This window comes from Amyelois transitella, chromosome 7 (genome assembly GCF_032362555.1).
Source record: "Amyelois transitella isolate CPQ chromosome 7, ilAmyTran1.1, whole genome shotgun sequence".
In the NCBI taxonomy this organism is placed as follows: Eukaryota; Metazoa; Arthropoda; class Insecta; order Lepidoptera; family Pyralidae; genus Amyelois; species Amyelois transitella.
The window spans coordinates 1466187-1487002 of record NC_083510.1 but is presented as its reverse complement, the minus strand read 5'-3'; the positions used below and the strand labels follow the sequence as shown (position 1 = coordinate 1487002).

Genomic DNA, 20816 nt, shown 5'->3' with positions numbered 1-20816 from the left:
ATAGATGTCGTAAAAGGCGACTAAGGGATAGGCTTACAAACTAGAAACCTATCACTATTTGAATCTCAATTCTATCATTAAGCCAAATAGCTGAACGTGGCCATTCAGTCTTTTCAAGACTGTTGGCTCTGTCTAGCCCACAAGGGATATAGACGTGACCATATGTATGTATGTATGATATATATTATTATATCATAGTGCCGTGTGGTTCCCGGCACCAAGATGAAAAATAATAGGACTGCTCCATCTCTTTTTCATGGGCATCGTAAAAGGCGACTAAGGGATAGGCTTACAAACTTGGGATTCTTTTTTTAGGCGATGGACCAGCCACCTGTCACTATTTGAATCACAATTCTATCATTAATCGAAACAGCTGAACGTGGTCTGTCAGTCTTTCAAAACTGTTGGCTCTGTCTACCCGCAATAGATTAAGACGTGATTATATAAATGAATAATTTATAAATAGTATAAAGCAAAGCGAAAGTTTATATCATGATAAGTTATGATCTGGTAGAGTCTACACACTTAGAAGGAAAAACATTTCTTTTTTCAGCTTAGCTCAACTAACTACTTCTTAATAGATCTTCTGCCATTTTTTCTTCTTTTCGGCAAATAAAAACAAATTTTATCACGACGACATTATTTAAAACAAATTTCAAGTTTTTATATGGCATGAATATTCATTCATGGGTGACAAAAATACCCAATGTGCGTTTTTCAGGCAGGCAACTGAACGTTAAGTCTCTTTTATTTACATCATGTGACACCTGTGCACACTCTCCTCCTACACTTTGTGACGTAAATATTGAAAAATATATTTTATTATTATAATTTTTTTAAAAAGTTGAGAATTTATTAAAAAATAAAGTATGTACACAACTAAGACAAAAACTAGAGAGATGAAGTGAAATTTCAAAGGATTTCTAACACATTTGACGTATGAAAGACTCTCTTCTCTTACACTTTGTGACATACTTTCTTTTAATAAAGTTGAGAATTTATTAAAAAAAAGTATGTACACAACTAAGACAAAAACTAGAGAGATGAAGTGTAATTTCAAAAGATTTCTAACACATTTGACGTATCAAAGACTCTCTTACACTTTGTGACATACTTTCTCTTAATAAAGTTGAGAATTTATTAAAAAATAAAGTATGTACACAACTAAGACAAAAACTAGAGAGATGAAGTAAAATTTCAAAGGATTTCTTAATACAAATTTGACGTATCAAAGACTCCTTACAACGCGCGTTCTTTACAAAGGTAGTAAAAATACACGTCTATAATTTTATAATGTCTTATTACGCGATTCTGAACACCCTTCGTGGTACCTACTCGTTAGCCGAAGACGCACAATTTTACATTGAGTTAAAAGAGTCATAGATATGACTTCACTTCTTGTCTAAATTGTCCAGGGCCGTGAAACATATAAAAATACGCTTTGCACGTTTAAAATTTGTAGTAAATATTTAGAGACAGGCATAGGTACATCTTGACAAATCTTTCCCTAGTAGGTAAAGTATTAGATATGGCATGACATATGCTAAGGTTTGTTAAAATCAATATAAGATTCAACCAATTTAACCACAATATATTGAATTGGTGCCGGGAACCACACGGCACCAATATAAAAAAGAATAGGACCACTCCATCTCTTTCTAGATGGGCTAGCAACCTGTCACTATTTGAATCTCAATTCCGTCATTAAGCCAAATAGCTGAACGTGGCCATTCAGTCTTTTCAAGACTGTTGGCTCTGTCTACCCCGCAAGGGATATAGACGTGACCATATGTATGTATATCGAATTATAATTTCACTGAAGAACAATAAGTGTCTACTACAGGTTGCACATGCAGTTTTCTCATCTTTGGATGTAGACAAGGAATAATTAATGATTAAATACAAATTTTATACTATATCATGAATTGTAAGATGAGTTGATTATAAAAATGTCAACTCTTGTGAATAATAGTTCAACAATATTAAAATTAAATTGTGATTCGAATGCCAAGGGCGTCTTGTCTCTTAGACAATAAAGTCGAAATTATTGGCATCAAAGCGTTTCTAATGACAGCTATAATATTATTATTGAGGACATAACATGGAATCTGTAATTAAAATTTGAATTATGACGATTTCGGGGAATGTAATTTTGAAGAAACACCAGATGGAATTCTAATGCCGCTAATGATTTAAATGTAAGAATAAACTAAGTATTTACTTATTACGGAATGATGATAAAAATCCCTTGCTAGATCATATGGTTACGAGAGTCAAAAATTCAAAATTCAAATAGTAGTAGGGTAAGAAATATTTCTAACACGTCAAAATAAAAACGTTTACAAAAAAACTATCAAACGAATTTAGAACGCAGAATCCTGGCCGCAGACACCCGTTTAGCAACTGAAAAATGAAAAACAATTCCAATTTGTTACGTCAACCGTTTGAATTTGGAAGAGGCGTCGAGCCGTGCGGCGCGTCGAAGCGTCCGCATTGCACGACGCAAACGGAACGCAGCCGGTATGCAAGGGGGTGCGGTTGAATGACATGGAAATTCGAAATTTGAATTTGAATGAGACAGACGAATTTGGTGGATTAGAAATATTTTCCTATTGTTTCGGTGCGACTTGAATCTTGAAAAAAACAGTTTAGATTTTAAAGTTCAGACACATCCATTAACAAATGTAAATTTTGATGAAAAAATAAGCCATATATAATTAATTACTAAAAAAGCTTAGGCAACAAAAAGAGAACTTGACCAAAAAGTTCAATCTAATGTTTCTAGAGCACCTGATCTAGAACCATAACATGATCTTGTCCCATGCATAAAAAGTAACAACCAACAGCTAGTACAAAACATTATTTTTATAATTATCGTTCGCTTTATTTAACAGCCAATGACCAATACAGAAATAAATATTAATGGGGGTTTTTATTTAATAAGAACGTCATAAGCAGGGCATTCTATTCGGCTATCAAACTAGCAGTAAATGTTATGTGGCCGACAGTAACTCGATATGGTGTTAATGTTGCGTTTCCATTGTAACACGACACGAAATAACGGATTTCCTGCATTCAAATTTACGACATACATACATAAAATCTCGACTATATCCCTTGCGGGGAAGACAGAGCCAACAGTTTTGAAAAGACTGATAGCCCACTGAAAACACACACGTGTAATATCCTGATTCAATTCTGATAAGGTCCCCCTGGAAGGTTACGGTGGTTATATGGGAAACGTTTCGTGTTAAACTTCACTAACCTAAATATTCGTGATCATCGGCGGCCCTATGGTCATTTCCATAAAGGTGAGGTCGCAACCGGGACAGGAGTAAAGTCAGGAGGATGTTTGTTTGTCCCAATTAGTTTTGAACGCTCACCGAAAACACATTCATTTATGGTAACCAGAGTTTCATTTCGTCAAAATTTTTAAATCAGGACTTGTTGTCCTCATCATGGTCCTTCGAGCCGGATTAATAATTAATATGAATAAGCGCAAAACTTAATAATTTCAATAATAAATCAGGACCAGTGTGATCAAACAATCACAAAGAAAAAATTATGAATACAATTTTATAATTATTCCCCTTAGTCGCCTTTTACGACATCCACAGGAAAGATGTGTGGTCCTTTTTTAAGTGCCACATAAACATATGTATGTTATACTATATTTTCAAATCTTATTAACTTGTGATTGTTATTCTTTTATTGAATGCCTCTTTAACGAGATTAATTTTAAGGCCTGCCTGTATACGGTCTCTTTTAAGGCCTAAGGCCTCTAGCCTCTGTTGCTAAAAACTATACAATGGAAACGTGCAAAGCAGTCCGTCAATCCAATGCGTGTCGCAGCCGGCTAGTGCCGATAAAACTTAATGAGGCGATCCGATTGTTAACGTGGTATCGCATTGGACACGTGTCGGCGACTGTTGGACACGTAACTGTTAGTTTTGGTGCCAACATAAGCGTTTAATATTAGATTTTATCAAAGTTTTTCAGGTAATAGTCCTAAAGTGCAAAGTGCCGTGTGGTTCCCCGCACCAGTGAAAAAGGAAAAGGGACCACTCCATCTCTTTCCCATGGATGTCGTAAAGGGCGACTAAGGGATAGACTAATATGGCTAGCAACCTGTCTTAATGTTTGAATCTCAATTAAAAAAGTTAAAAATAAAGTAAAAAAAAAAAGTTCCATCAGGAAAGAGATGGAGTGGTCCCATGCTAAAGTATTGGGTCACCACACGTCATTTTTACATTTACGTAGGTACCTCAACAACATGATATATAATCTATATCTCCTGCGGGGTAGACAGACCCTGAAATGCCACGTTCAGCTGTTTGGCTTAATGACATAATTGAGATTCAAATAGCTAGCCCATCGCCTTAAATAGAAATCCCAAGTATATAAGCCTATCCCTTAGTCACCTTATTATGACATTCATGGGAAAGAGATGCATTGGTCCTTTTCTTTTTTCTATTGGTGCCGGGAACCTCACGGCATGTTCCTTTGATATACCGATTCCCTAAAACAGAGCAATATACGACCGTTGACTTTCTTATTTATGTATGTTGTTTTGTGTGCAGATCACTCAGAAACAGCGTCAACGGATAAGGAGTTAACTCCAAGTTTGTGATGCCTTGTTTTCAAGATTGTCAACGTATTCTATTTATTTTTATTCAGAAAATTATATCACTCCATGTTTTCTTCCGTCATTGCTACATACTTTGTTTATAATGCGAATGTAGGTATGTGTTGTCCAAAAAATCATGTGGATGATGGTATGATGTTATTAGTAACATCATACTCGTACTTCATGATTTTTTCTTACTTACTTTACTTTACTTACTTTTTCTTACTTAACAAAACCCCAGGTAATAGCTAACTATTGCCCGGGGTTTTGCTTAAGAAAGTAATAAGTAGTATACAAAAAAATCATGCCTCTTTACCATAGGGGTAGGTAGTAACTACTTTCCAATTGCCACGATCCCTGCATACCTCTTACGCTTCATCCGCATTCATAATTAACCTCATGAAGCTCGTCGGTTTCGGGTACTCTTGACCTGACCTGACCTTTTTCCAGATCATCTTCGATTAAAAAAGGTATTAACGTTCGTCTAGTTCTTTTCACTTCAATATTTACACTCTTCTTATATATTTGCTTAACTAAAAAAGAACAGTCAGGAACATACATACATACATACATGTAATCACGTCTATATCCCTTGCGGGGTACAGAGCCAACAGTCTTGAAAAGACTGATAGGTCACGTTCAGCTATTTGGCTTTAAGAAAGAATTCAGATTAAAATAGTGACAGGTTGCATCGCCTAAAAGAAGAATCCCAAGTTTATACGCCTACCCCTTAGTCGCCTTTTACGACATCTATGGGAAAGAGACGGAGTGGTACTATTTTTTTTTCTTTTGGTGCCGGTAACCACACGGTACAGTCAGGAAAATAACTGTAATTAAGTTTTAAACAAAACCTTTCAACGTACAAATGCGATAGTTAGTTTGTCTTTGTTACTATTTCACAGTTAACGCTAAACAATCTTCATGAAATATTGTATTGGTACTTGCATATCTTACTTATAATCCTACTTCTATTATAAAGGCGAAAGTTTGTATGGATGTATGGATGTTTGTTACTCTTTCACGCAAAAACTACTGAACCGATTACCATGAAATTTGGTATGTAGGTAGCTGAAGACCCAGAATAACACATAGGCTACTTTTTATCCCAGAGTTCCCGCGGGATTGATAGGGTTTCCATGCGGACGAAGTCGCGGGCGGCCTCTAGTTATAACTAAATGCGAAAGTTTGTGAGTATGTCAGGATGTCTGTATGGATGTTTGTTACTCTCTCACGCAAAAACTACTGAACCGATTACGATGAAATTTGGTATGTGGGTAGCTGAAGACCCAGAATAACACATAGGCTACTTTTTATACTATATATTTCCGCGGGATTGATAGGGTTTCCATGCGGACGAAGTCGTGGGCGGCCTCTAGTAGAATATAAATCATGTCACATATGTCCTTACTAAAGCTGGTTTTTAAATAAATAATGTAACAAGTCAAAGTCATGGTCAAAGTGAAACCGACACTTAGTTTTGGACGAATAATATCCCTCTACTAACAAAATACAATCTTTTTCAAAAAAAAAAAACAATAACACTTTTCTAGCTAATTTGCTATATGTACATCAAAAAATGCATAATAAAATGATCCACGGGAACAATCAAGACCGCTTATTTCAAAGTAGGCTTATTACATCATCGATCCAGTCCACAAAGGAAGCTCCCTATTCAATAATTGATAAATGCCATAGAGCAATCATAGTATCTTTCGATCAACTAGAGTGCGATATTCGAATGATAGGATTTAAAAACATCCGATGAGTTTAAATTTTTTTTTTGTAAATATTTTCCGAGCAGATGGCACAGATAAGGCTAAGTGTGTGTAAACGCATTTAATATTCAATCATTACACATACATATGGTCACGTCTATATCCCTTGCGGGGTAGACAGAGCCAACAGTCCTGAAAAGACTGAATGGCCACGTTCAGCTATTTGGTTTAATGATAGACTTGAGATTCAAATAGCGACAGGTTGCTAACCCATCGTCTTAAAAAGAATCCCAAGTTTGCAAGCCTATCCCTAAGTCGCCTTTTACGACATCCATGGGAAAGAGACGGAGTGGTCCTATTCTTTTTTGTATTGGTGCCGGGAACCACACGGCATCATTGCACACTCTATGATAATGATAATTCAATGATAGAACTACCACTGAATAGTGGCCTGCATTATTAATACCCCGTCTCGATACAAGCGGGTAAACACACCGATATTACCACGATTTCATTTTCGGTTTCAACCCGATATTCCAAGGTTTATTGAGGCTCTGTCTTGTTTTGATGTTTGAGAACAGAATTGATAGGTTTAGTGCTACTCCATATATTTAAGTAATCATCAATAGGTTTAGTGCTACGAGTACTTGATATATTTAAATCATCATCTATGAAACTGTGCCGTGTGGTTCTTGGCACCAATAAAAAAAGAAAAGGACCACTCCATCTCATTCCCATGGACGTCTTAAAAGGCGACTAATAGGTGATGGGGTAGCAGCTTTATAAATGAAATCAAACAGCTGAATGTGGCCTAACAGACTTTTCAAGACTGTTAGGTCATATTCAGCTGTTGTTCGTCTTGTTGTTGGCTCTGTCTACCCCGCAAGAGATATAGACGTGATATTATGTATATATGTATGTTTAAATATGTCCTCGATTAAAAAGTTGGTGGACCGACCGTCTTTATGACCTCCGTGACCGAGAAGAAGTTTAAAAGCCTTTTACGACATCAACGGGAACAAGATGGAGTGGTGCAATTCTTTTTTTTTATTGGCACCGGGAACCACACGGCACTTTTACGGCACGGCATAGATAAACGCCGGACTTTTATTTAGAAGTGAGCAAATCGGGACAATACATACATACATAAAATCACGCCTCTTTCCCGGAGGGGTAGGCAGAGACTACCTCTTTCCACTTGCCACGATCTCTGCATACTTCCTTCGCTTCATCCACATTCATAACTCTCTTCATGCAAGCTCGGCGGTTTCGGGTACTTTTGACCGAATAATATGACCACTCCATCTTTTCCCCATGAATGTCGTAAAGGACGACTAAGGGATAGGCTTATAAACTTGGGACAAAAGTCAAAAAGATGATGAAGGAATGATAGAGTGTATGTATGTCCAAATAAGTTTGATCAGAGTCCAGTCTCATATGAGACGGTTATATCAAAAATAATGAAAGCTGGGACAAAAACAGTTCTCCAACCGTTTTCTACCGCAGAGCATTGTATAAGAAGTCTGTGGCCATCAATAATTCATTGGACTGCGGCGGACATGCCGGATTTATGATACGCTTTTCAGACTGAATATGAAAAGAATCTTACGCTAAAGGAGAGATTGTATCTCTATGCGTCTTCAACCATAAGTGTCATACACATATAAGGTCAATCAAAATAGGAGTGTTTGTTAGAAAAATTATATTATATATCTTTTTTATAAACGACTGTTTTTTCTATATATCCTACTAATATTATAAATGCGAAAGTTCGTGAGTATGTCAGGATGTTAGTATGGATGTTTGTTACTTTTTCACGCAAAAACTACTGAACCTGTCCTGTATGGCTTAATGATGGAATTGAGATTCAAATAGAGTCAGGTTGCTAGCCCATCGTCTAAAATAACAACCCCAAGTTTATTAGCCTTTCCTTTACTCGCCTTTAACGACATCCATGTGTGAGATATGCAGTGGTCCTATTCTAAAAAGCCGTGTAGTTTTACACGGCATTACTAGGACCACTCAATTTTATTATTATAGAAAGTATTTCTTTTCCAGAATTTCATTGTTTTTTTAATAGAGTTTCGGGTTACGAATAAAAGGAACCTTAGTCCGAAATATCCCGTTATTGCTGGCTACGGGATGAATAATAGATGGTACTGCTGTACGTAGAGACAGGAATAGCTTCATTTAATCTGAACGCACTAGCGACACGATCATATTTTAATTTGGAACGCTTATAATCGCAGAGTCGGGGTTTTTAGATAAAGTCGCGGTATTTAGATAATAACGGCCTCTGTGGCGCAGCGGTAGTGCGCTTGTCTGTGACTGGTCCCGGTTCGAATCCCGTCCAGGGCATGATTAGGAACACACTTTCTCTGTTTGGCCTGGGTTTTGAATTTTTATTTTTTATCTATGTATTTATTACAAAAAATAGTATCGTATCTCGTAACACAAGTTTCGAATATACTTCGAGGCTTATTCAATCTATGTAATCGGAATTTGTCCAGAAAAAAAAAATAGGATCACTCCATCTCTTTCCCATGGATGTCATAAAAGGCGACTAAGGGATAGGCTTACAAACTTGGGATTCTTTTTTAGGCGATGGGCCAGCAACCTGTCACTATTTGAATCTCAATTCTATCATTAAGCCAAATAGCTGAACGTGGCCATTCAGTCTTTTCAAGACTGTTGGCTCTGTCTACCCCCATAAGGGATATAGACGTGACGATATGTATGTAGCAAAGGATATGAATCGTGGCAAGTGGAAAGATGTAGTCTCTGTCTACCCCACCTGTAAAAAGGCTCTTTGTACATGTTTACACTGTTTGTAAATGTAAAGATCATGTTCTCAACAAACATTGAATATTGGAAATCGTAGCCTATAAAAACACGAATCGCTGCAGACTAGGAAATTTAAAATAGGTCGCGCTACAGTTTCAGTCCCCTGCGGCGGGTGTGTGAGGGACGGGGAGCTGAGAAACGAATGGAGTTCTTTTTAAGCTTTATGTTTTTTTTTTCATTTTAAATGATAAACGTTTCTGTATGTTTTAGAAACATTGTGCTCAAACTATTTATGACTGAAACTGGCCACCAAGAAAAAAAGAAAAACCAAAATAGAATGTTAAGTCAGATATTGTTTAAAGAAGCGTATTAAGAAATATAAGTTCATTGCAGTTTATACATAGAGATTTTTGTTTGAACACGCACATAAAAAAACTAACGATGAATACCATCGACAATATAAATGAATAATTGAAATATCAGCAGACTGCCTTTATAACAATATTGATAGCTACCCAAACAAGACATATAGATGAATGTCCATTAATTATTGTACGTACATTCAATATTAACCAAGCAAGTGCAGTGCTTACCGTAATTGGCGATTCAGCGTGGTCGCCCTTTGTGCACTGATAAGCAATTATTGGCATATCAGCTATTGCTTTAGCTAGCTTAAGGTCAGTCCACACTGATGACCTTACTTGCTCATTTCTGATAATTCATACTATTATTATGAAGCTGAAGATTTTGTTTGTTTGTTTGTTTGAACGCGCTAATCAGTAGTTCCTGACTACTGGTTTGAATTGAAAAATTATTTTTGTGTTGAACATTACACTTCAACTATTATTAGGAGCGAAGAAATAATGGAAAATGTGAAACGGGGAAAATTATTCATCCTTGAGGGCTTCAATGATGCCCAAAATAACTATTTCACGCGGACAAAGTCGCGGGCACAGCTAGTATATTATAAAATGAAAGATTTATACTTTTGCATGTTTATTAGTAATATAATTCCTGGCACTTTATCTTTCCCATTAATGTCGTAAAAATTGTGTTCAAAAATTATGACCGAAATTGGCCACCTGGTAAAAGGCGATTAAGGGAAAGGCCAATAAACTTGGGATTCTTCTTGTAGGCGATGGGATAGCAACCTTTTTTTCTATTTAATCTCAATTCCATTTGAATGAACGTGGCCTTTCGGTCTTTTCGAGACTCTTGCTCTATCTACTCCGCAAGGGATATAGACGTGATATGTATGCATTAATGGTATTTGGCGCAAAGAAAAATACTTTCAGGAGTACCTATCACTTTTTAAAGAAATTCCTACGCTCCGGGTATATTAAGAATTTACTTTTACCGCGAGGGGAGCTGGGCATAGCATATCAGGGTCTCCCAATTGAAGTTTTTACAATCTGTGGTTAGTAAGATTCGCTCTTCAAATACAATGGAATTACATGTCAAGATAATAAAGATGTAGTGTTGTGGTCTTGGCCAAAGTCAGGGAGTGGAATAAAAATGTTCCAGTGTACATCCTCATACGGCGTTCTACGGCTGAAATGATGATGATAGAAACTAAAAGTTGAGGCCGATTGAAATTAGGGATGCCGGTATTAAAATCTTTTCACAGCATTTACTGTAAAGTATTATTCACTTATTAAGCTGTTCTTATAAATAAACAATCGATAAAAAAAAAGAATAAAATGTTACATACATACATACATATGGTCACGACTATGTCTCTTGCGGGGTGGACAGAGCCAACAGTCTTGAAAATACTGAATGGCCACGTTTAGTTATTTGGCTTTATGATAGAATTGAGATTCAAATAGTGACAGGTTGCTAGCCCATCGCCTAAAAAAGAATCCCAAGTTTGTAAGCCTATCCCTTAGTCGCCTTTTATGACATCCGTGGGAAAGAGATGGAGTGGTCCTATTCTTTTTTGTATTGGTGCCAGGAACCACACGGGAGCGCCAATAAAAGTAAATTTGCTTTATATTTCCAAGACACAAGAAAACGCATAAATAGTTTGTGTGAACTAATCTTTATGTATCTATATACATAGTGTCATATTTCATAGCTTGCGACGCGACGACATGCTTTATGGTTTGATACGTCAAGCGTAACACTGCTAGAGGCTACACAGAGCAGAGAAGATCGTGTCCAGGGTGGTTGGTCGGGAAACTATTCAATATTAGCTAGCATAGGATTAGGTACATAACATCCATACATTGTAGAGTAGATGAGTATCTAATTCCTAGTATGAGTCCCTGAATATTTTAAATTCCCCCTTTTTTTACATAGGTCAATTCCTCCGAAATAAAAAATACTTAAAACGCGTCACGGGTTAATAAATGTAGTTTATTTTACTACATTAATTTATCCGTGATGCGTTTTAAGTTTTACTTTTCAAGACTGTTAGCTCTGTCTACTCCGCAAGCGATAAACGTGATTATATGTATGTATGCGTTTTAAGTCCCCAAATAACTAATATCTATTTATTAATTTTGTTATTATTATGTACTAATACATAATACCAGTAACTTATAATGCCCTTGTACTAAAATTCTGTTTAGTTAAAGTTACATTCTTAATTCTTTTCCTTGATGTACATAAATTAATGAATGTACTATCAGGCATCAATCGCGAACTCCATTTTGACAATTTCGTAGCTCCCCGTTATCTCACGTTTCCATTCCGCCTATCTTACTCAGATATCCGCCGACTTCGTTTTGCGTTAGCGGTTTATTTTTATTTGGTCCCGCGGAGTTTGTTTGTGTGTTTAATGATTTCGCTTCAATGGTACTGTGTAATGAAAATATCCTACTAACGGATAAATTTTGAAATAATTCTAACAGAATTCCTATAATATAAATTTATATCAAAATGGTTTCTTATTTTTTTTGATTTGTACTTATTTTGTAAGTACTTGGAAATTCTTTATTGCTTTCAATATTTACCAACTGTAATATACAATATATATTTTTTCAAATGCTGAGATAGACTTAAACTAAGTAAAAAAAATATTTACATGATGTCATGTTTAGTTTTGAGAAAATAAATAAACTTATTTATGATATGATGGCTTCGCTTCTGCTGTATGTTATTAAAAATGTATTTACGAAACTATTTCAAATATAATTACAAATGATAAAGTTACTTATATGTATACTTAGTTGTCGGCTAGCTTAGTTGTCAAGGAGTCGAAAATTCTATACGATGTGATAAAATCGAATATTTGTCCATTATTTTTACAGTTATGGCACTACCCGTACATCCATCTCGGTTTGGTCCAAAGGTTCGACTGGCAGAGAATGCCTTGTGGCATTAATTCCACCTATTGTACATTTTACGTGCATAAAGTTTAATAAAATAAATAAATATAAGTTGATTGCAGATAATAACAATGTGGCAGATGAAATCCAATCGGATAATGCGATGCAATGCAATGACACTTAATTACATTAGCCCTAACATGATTGATTTGCTAAATCATTCATACACTAATACAAAATTCAGGACAAATTGGATATATCGATCGCCCAGTGCGGGAATATGAATTTAACATCTACCTGTAATGTGGTCACTAATGAGAGCTGCATTACTATTTATTCATCTGCCTCCTGACTTTAGTCCTGGTTGCAACCTCACCACTCTGGAGAGGATCCCGGGGTATGCCTTTAACGGCCTCTGTGGCGCAGCGGTACTACGCTTGTCTGTGACACCGGAGGTCCCGGGTTCGAATCCCGGCCAGGGCATGATGAGGAAAGAGCTTTTTCTGATTGCCCTGGGTCTTGGATGTTTTATCTATATAAGTATTTATTATAAAATATAGTGTCGTTGAGTTAGTATCTCGTAACACAAGTCTCGAACTTACTTCGAGGCTAACTCAATCTGTGTAATGTGTAAAAAAAAAGTGGATCCTGGATTGAGTGAGTCAGGTTTACACGAAGCGACTCCCATCTGCCTTCCGCAACCTTTGCAGGTAAACCTAAGCTATATTGGATCGATCATGGTTACACATCTATTTGCCTGATTTGCAGGTTTCCTTTCGATGTTTTTTCTCAAGGTAAGAGCGTTGGTTGTCACTCAAACCAATGTATAAATAATCAATAGGCTTACAAACTTGTGATTCTTTTTTAGGCTATGGGCTAGCCTAACCTGTCACTATTTGAATCTCAATTCTATCATTAAGCCAAATAACTGAACGTGGCCATTCAGTCTTTTCAAGACTATTGTCTCTGTCTACCCCGCAAGGGATATAGACGTGACCATATGTATGTAAACAATCAGTAAAACCCATCCAACAAATGCATCTAGGCATAACCAATTGACAAAACAGCTTTGCTGGCAATCACTCGTCTATACTTGCTACCATATAATCTCCCGTCAGTCATACTTACGAGACAGTAAGTGGATTATAGGGCATTAGCTTTCGATCGATACACGCGACTTCTTTTTGTCCTACGTCTTCGGTTTGAACGTTTTTCAAATTAATTTGTCATCGATTGTATGAAGTATAGCTGAGTTGTGTTGAATTTTTTATTTTATTTTTAAATATTGCTCCTGTTAAGTGTTAACAAATTATGTAAATTTGCTGTAAAAATTATGTTTTACTTTCATTTCGACAACGTTTGTGATTGTTAGGTATATCCATGACTAGCCTTTTTTTTAAAAAGTAAAAGTTTGAGACGTATGCCATGATTTCTCCAGAAAAATAGTCATAAAAATATTATTTTAATTGAGTATAATACACGCACGGAAGTCGTGTGATAGGCATTATTCCAGCTTAAACCTCATCTTGGTTACAATCGAGACTAAAATATCCAACAAAAAATATTTCATTCATTCAGTCACAATAACACGTGGCCCCACATATTTTTATGACAAGTATGCACGTGACTTTAATTAACCATTCCTCAATTTCCGCTGGCAATTCAATTATTTTCAATAATGCAATATCAATCGAACACTGTGAACGAACAATGCAGTATAAAATCCTTAATAATGATATGCGCATTGTTTTTAATTCTCTTAGTGATTTCAGCAGAATGCGCAGAAAACAAAGAGGTTTTGAAGGAAGCAGACCGGGTGGTAGTCATGCTGGATCCTGATCAAGTGGTAAACGCCTTCAAGTCCGTGGTATCGTCGGACTATCTAAGAACCCTGGCTCATGATCTGGCTTCGAAAGCTGCAGAACATTTTCTGATAGAAGTGAAGAACAAAAATCCTACTAGTGGAAATTCTCCAAACCGTGCAAGCATAAGGTTTGAATGATATCTTTATTTGATAGTTTTAATTATAAGTTTGAGATTATTATTTAATTTGGCTAATAGTAACAACAATAAAGAGCGAAACAGCGTTAATTTTTCGCGCGATGAAAACAGCGTCGCGCGTAGTATGCTGCTGCGGCTGAATCTTAATTCGAGCATTCAGCTAAACATAGTCTTTGAAACTTGAGATAACTTGTAGTGTGATATTTATAATTTCTCATTATTTTTACAGTGAGAAACCAAGATACGTCGCTAGGCTGAAGACGGTAAAGCTGGCCCCACTGGAAAAAGTGGGGCCATCAATAAAAGAAGAAGTATTAGAAGAGATTGAGAGGTAATTGTTACTCAAAGAAAATAAAATAATTTGGTGATTTCAAATCGTCTTGCCTTTCTACATGTGTCAAACAAAGAAGAGTCAAGAGTGCTTTTGAAGCTTACATGAAAAAAATCACGAATGCTGATGAAGTTACAGAAGTAGATGATTTTTTCACTTGCCACGGCAATTGAAAAAAAATTAACATAAATATTTCAAATTTAGAATATGTTCAGGACGAAAAAATTTTTGTATTGAGTGGTTGTGGCCTTGCGAGTATTTATTGTCTTTATTTCGTTTTTCATCTATTCGATCTCAGTATCACTTAGTCTTTGCCAATTATGTAGGTATTAAATTGGTGACGCAGCGTGCCTTTCATAGATGAGATGAGGTGGTAGAAATGAGTCTGACCGTAGAACTAGAACATTTGTTATTTGACTTATACTGGTATTATTTTCAGGTTACCCCCAAAAATCATACCACCCGAATTGAACACCAGTTTCATGGACGTGAAGCAGGCTTTAACATTAATAAAAGATCCATCCCCCGATGGAGATAATCTGGATTTGATTTCTCCAAATCTGAGTGAAGATGAGGAAACAAAAGAGAAGAAGAAAGAAACGCCCGTCGTACAAGTGATGAAAGTAAACGGGAAGTATTATAGAAGATTGCTAGGGTTCCTGTAGGAGATGTAGTAATCGATAGAACTGAGTACAAAAACTTAGTTAACATAATTTGTAAGTTAAATTTTATAAGTAAATTATAGTGTTTTTGTTATCTCATCTAATAGAGACTGTTTGTAAAATTTATGTATCATTTCAGTTTCTAGTCAAGAAATAAACTGGGCTAGAGTGTAAACTACGTATAATTTGTAAATGTTAACATGAACTTTTATTTTTTCATTTTGATGTTTACTCTGACGTGACATATATGTAAGGAAACTATTCTTGGCCCTTGAGTCTTGCATTAATTCTCTCTCATCTCTTCTCTGTTTACTCGATAAGGAATATAAGGAATATCTGCACGAGAGGAGAAGCAAGCACACGCTATGTTTTTCCTTTGCCAGAGTAGCTTGGAAGACAACTAACAAAATAGTTCTATTAGCTGTTAATAATACTAATTTAAAGCTACAACTTCTTGAACGGCCACACATTGTCGCACCAATAAGGGAAATCAGTCATAAAATTGCAACAATGCAAACCAAAAAGCAATTTGTGCTGGAAACGTCCGTATTCCGGGAATTTAGCCCAGCAGCGTTGGAATGCCCTAATTTCTATTCAGACAGGACGGGACGGGCGCGGACGTGAGGCGAATGGACCGCGCGATTGGCTTTATTGTGTTAGCTGCTCGGACGCCGGACGTTCTGGATTTGTGGTCGGCCTGACAAACTACCCTCCTTTTCTCATGTAGTTAGCAGTACGCAGAATCTTTTTAGTTGCCACGATCCCTGGATAATTCTTGCGCTTCATCAACATTCATGTGACGGCCTCTGTGGCGCAGCGCCAGTACCCTTGTCTGTGACACTGGAGGTCCCGGGTTCGAATCCCGGCCAGGGCATGATGAGAAAAGAACTTTATCTGATTGGTCTGGGTCTTGGATGTTTATCTTTATAAGTATTTATTGTAAAGATAGAATCGTTGAGTTAGTAACTCGTAACACAAGTCTCGAACTTACTTCGAGGCTAACTCAATCAGTGTAATTTGTCCCGTATATATTTATTTATTTATATGTCTCCTCATGCAAGCTAGTCGGTTCCGGGCACTCTGGACCTGACCTTTTGCCAGATGTTCCTTGCTCAACATGCTTTCATTCATCCTCTCCTCAAGACCAAGCATTCTATTTTCTATTACTGTTAAAAAAATGATAATATTACAAAAGGGTCTAGAAAGCAGGCATCTCGCGTGGCAGGATCGCCGTGTAGTGAAACCAACATCGTTTATTAGAATAGATTTATTTTCAAAATTAGATACAAGGTATTACTTATTGACGTACATTCAGTCAAAAAAGTATCGGGAATGGATTATTTATATATGGTTCCAAATTAAAATTTTTGTTTTTTTTGTTGTTGTTAGATTGGCACAACTGTTTTCCATTTTGGCGCGGAGTTTGAGTTGCATCTGTTGTTTACATTAAATACAGTGCTATTTTTAGTTATATCATATCTAGTGTGTATTGCTAATTTCATAATGGATAAAAACATCGAACAAAGAGTTTGTCTTAAATTTTGCATTGCCAATGGAATATCGTGTTCGGAGTCACTGAAAATGTTACAGAAGGCTTACGGTGAATCGACTTTATCAAAAACTCGTGCTTATGAGTGGTACAAAGCGTTCAAAAGCGGTCGAGATGTGATGGAAGATTTGCCTCGCTCTGGTAGGCCATCAACGTCTGCAACTGAAGTTAACATCGCAAAAGTGAAGGAAATAGTGACTGAAAATCCTCATTCAACTTTGAGAGAGATAGCCACCGAACTTTCTGTATCTCACGAGTCGATCCGTACCATTTTAACTAATAATTTGGGTATGAAACATGTTGCCGCTCGGCTAGTCCCAAAAAAATCCCAAATTTTTTTCAAAAACTCAATCGCATGAGAGTCGCTGAGGACATGCTAGAACGAGTCAATTCCGACCCAACATTCATGAAACGCATTGTTACTGGTGACGAGACGTGGGTTTACGAGTTTGACATGCAAACTAGTCAACAAGCTTTGGAGTGGCGCCTTCCAACTGAACCGAAACCGAAAAAACCACGCCAAAGTCGTTCAAAAGTCAAAGTCATGTTGACTGTTTTCTTTGACTATCGCGGTGTTGTGCACTCGGAATTCTTGCCGGAAGGTCAAACGGTAAATAAGGAATATTATTTGAGTGTTATGCGGCGTTTAAGAGAGCAAATCCGACGAAAAAGGCCAGATTTGTGGAAAGAAAATTCTTGGATTTTGCACCATGATAATGCACCTTCGCACAAGGCCATCATTGTGAACGAATTTTTAACCAAACACTCAACAAATACCATCGAGCAACCACCATATTCACCAGATATGGCTCCAGCCGACTTTTTTCTTTTTCCTAAACTCAAATTACCACTTCGTGGCACCCGTTTTCAATCGGTAGAAGACATAAAAGAGAATTCGCGGCGAGAACTGACCTCAATTCCGGAAACAGCGTTTAAAAAATGTTTTGATGATTGGATTATTCGTTGGCGTAAGTGTATCGTTTCTAAAGGAGCATATTTTGAAGGTGATAAAATAAATTTGGATGAATAACAAACAGTTTGTGTATTATTGATCTTTTCCTGCTACTTTCTTGACAGAGTAGTAACATCACTTAAATCTAATTGTAACTACTACCGCTTCCAAAGCGCATGTGTAGGAGAAGCGGTGCAACAAACTACGCTGCAGCATTTTCACCGGACGTCAATTTACAAATATAGATATCTTAAATCTAAATCGTGGACGAATTTACATGATCTACATTAAAAACATGAATGCATGATATAATGAATATTGAGTTGCTGATCAAATGATGTTTGGATTCATACTTTGCTTGATGCTTGAAATTTTTTAAATCACGTTGAAGTTTGGAGTTTGTGTCTATTTAATATTTTTAATATTAGAATTTACACTTCAACAGATTTATTAAAATTGTTTGTCATACAAAAAGGCATAATCCAAAAAAAACTTGGCAGCGGTGGGATTCGAACCCACGCCTCCGAAGAGACTGGTGCCTTAAACCAGCGCCTTAGACCGCTCGGCCACGCTACCACATGACTGTACTGCTGAAATCAACTATCTAGTTTCCTGCACGTTAAGAACTATATTTTTCAGTGCTAAAAATAGTCTCTGCTGTGACACAGTTTACACAAGGTCAAACTACATATATTTAACAATTGAAGCATATATTTATGTTAAAATACTGATTATTCGAATGCTATAATAGAAGCATAGGTATTGTCATACTTCTAGATTTTTTTTTGTTGCAAAATCTGCTATTATTTTAAGTCTATAGTTAAACAATTTCACTTGTTACTATAGTCATGACATTTATGTCAAAATTTTATTTCTATCGTTACAAATCACAAATTAAATGATAATAATGATTAGGCAAGTGACGTCATACTTCACGTCTACGTGTGACTATAGACCAGATGAGCAGTGACAATATGGCGTCACTATCACCCATGAAATTAATGTTATAGTCTGCGTTTTTAATTCATAAATCCATACATATAATCACGTCTTTATCACTAACGAGGCAGACAGATCTAATAGTATAGAAAAGGAATCTTCTAAAATTTCCTTGGGAGTTCTTTTTTTTAAGTGAACCATACATCAGACACATATAGCTCTTTCACATTTTTCTTGCAAATGATTTATATATGTATATCATTGCAGACAGAGAAAATGGCATAAGTTTTAATATCATAATGAAGTTTGAAACATATTAAACTCCATGAAATGGCTCCCACGGCTATGAAAGTTAAATTTTGACTTATGTTACTTCGTTATTTGTTACAAATTAGGCGATAATTTAGGTCGATGTTAAAATTCTCGCTCAATTTTTTATAAATTATAAAGTAGATAAGATAAAAAATTACTATTGACCAGGCTTTCGTTCCTATAGAAATTTTCAGAAATTGTGAAAAATACGTAGTGTGTAATTACTATTATATTTACTATTATTTTATTACTATTAATTTACTTATACGTGTGTGGGTGAAAGAATCAAATTGACTAAATAATGTAATAACCTATTAATATAATAAGGCCCTAACGGGGTAGGCAGTAGTCACGAGACCATATAAAGCTATTGAAAATTAAAGCTAGCTAGCTGATATTGTCCAGAAGACGAATTTCAATCAAGAAGACGAACGCCGTGTTGTTACCGGCAGCAATAGAAAAAAGAATAGGACCACTCCATCTCTTTCCCATGGATGTCGTAAAAGGCGACTAAGGGATATGTTTAAAAATTTGCGATTCTTTTGTAGGCGATGGGCTAGCAACCTGTCATTATTTGTATCTCAATTCTATCACCAAGTCAAACAGCTGAACGTGGCCAATCAATCTTTCAAGACTGCTAGCTCTGTCTACCCCGCAAGGGATATAGACGTGACTATATTGTTGGATAATTATAACACGGGCGATAACTGAGTAAGTAGAACTTTATTAAATCACTATTAATTCAACTATATGACAATATTTCGTGAGGAGCAAGTTCACAGTACGAAGTCCGACAAAGCAATGAATCTCGGGCGACTGCGCGGTCACTTCGTTAGCTCGCCACAGTAGCGCCCTCTTCGTAAATCGTCACCGTTGTATTTTTGACTTCCGGCTCGATGCAGTGGCGCCATCTTTTTTAATTTTTCTAAATCGACAGCCGCCGGATATCACGATTGCCAATAATATGTGTATGTACGAATCTCAACTTTACATTTAACCCTTAACATGTCTTTCCTCCGCTGCCGGCGCCGTAGCAAGGGACGCGCAACGCGGTTTTTATCGCGCGAAAAGATATCGCTGTTTCGTTCTTAATTGTGACCTGAAATGGGACAGCAATAATTGCAATCTACAAGATAAATAAACAAGATAAATACCTACAAGCTTAATTAGATTAAAACTTTAAAAATATGCAAAGAAACAAAGCATACTCTTGGTGCTTTTCAGTGAAAGTGTTTACAGAAAAAAGGAAATGCTCGGAAATAAGCATTTTAAGCACAAACAGCACAAGTGTCGTTCCTCTTAGTCGCAACAAGCCCTATTAAGAAACAGCTGTCACAACAAAGGGATTAAATTAAAGGAATAAAAGGATAAAAAACGGGCAAGCGCGTGCCGACTCCTTCTGCGGAGTTCAGAATTATTAGTGTGCTTTGGTATTTTTTTAATATAGCATGCTTTTCACTCATTTCGGTAATCGCTGCACCTATTTATTTATAAATATTGTTTATCTGTTGTAGTTTTTATGTATGTATATAATAATTATTTTATTTTATATTTTGTGTAGGTTATATTTATTTTGTTTGACCCCACATAAAGTTTTCTGTCAGACTGGTAGATAATCCTTCTAGCATTAAGTCCGCCAATTGTGATATACATATGTATTTTGTGCAATGAA

General features: G+C 36.3%; 1 non-coding gene across 1 annotated transcript; it reads right to left on the bottom strand.

Moving 5' to 3' along the window:
- Positions 1–18387: 18387 nt before the first annotated feature.
- On the bottom strand, positions 18388–18469 carry Trnal-aag (transfer RNA leucine (anticodon AAG)). Its single transcript has one exon. It is a non-coding gene; the product is annotated as a tRNA-Leu (tRNA).
- Between the last annotated feature and the right edge of the window lie 2347 nt (positions 18470–20816).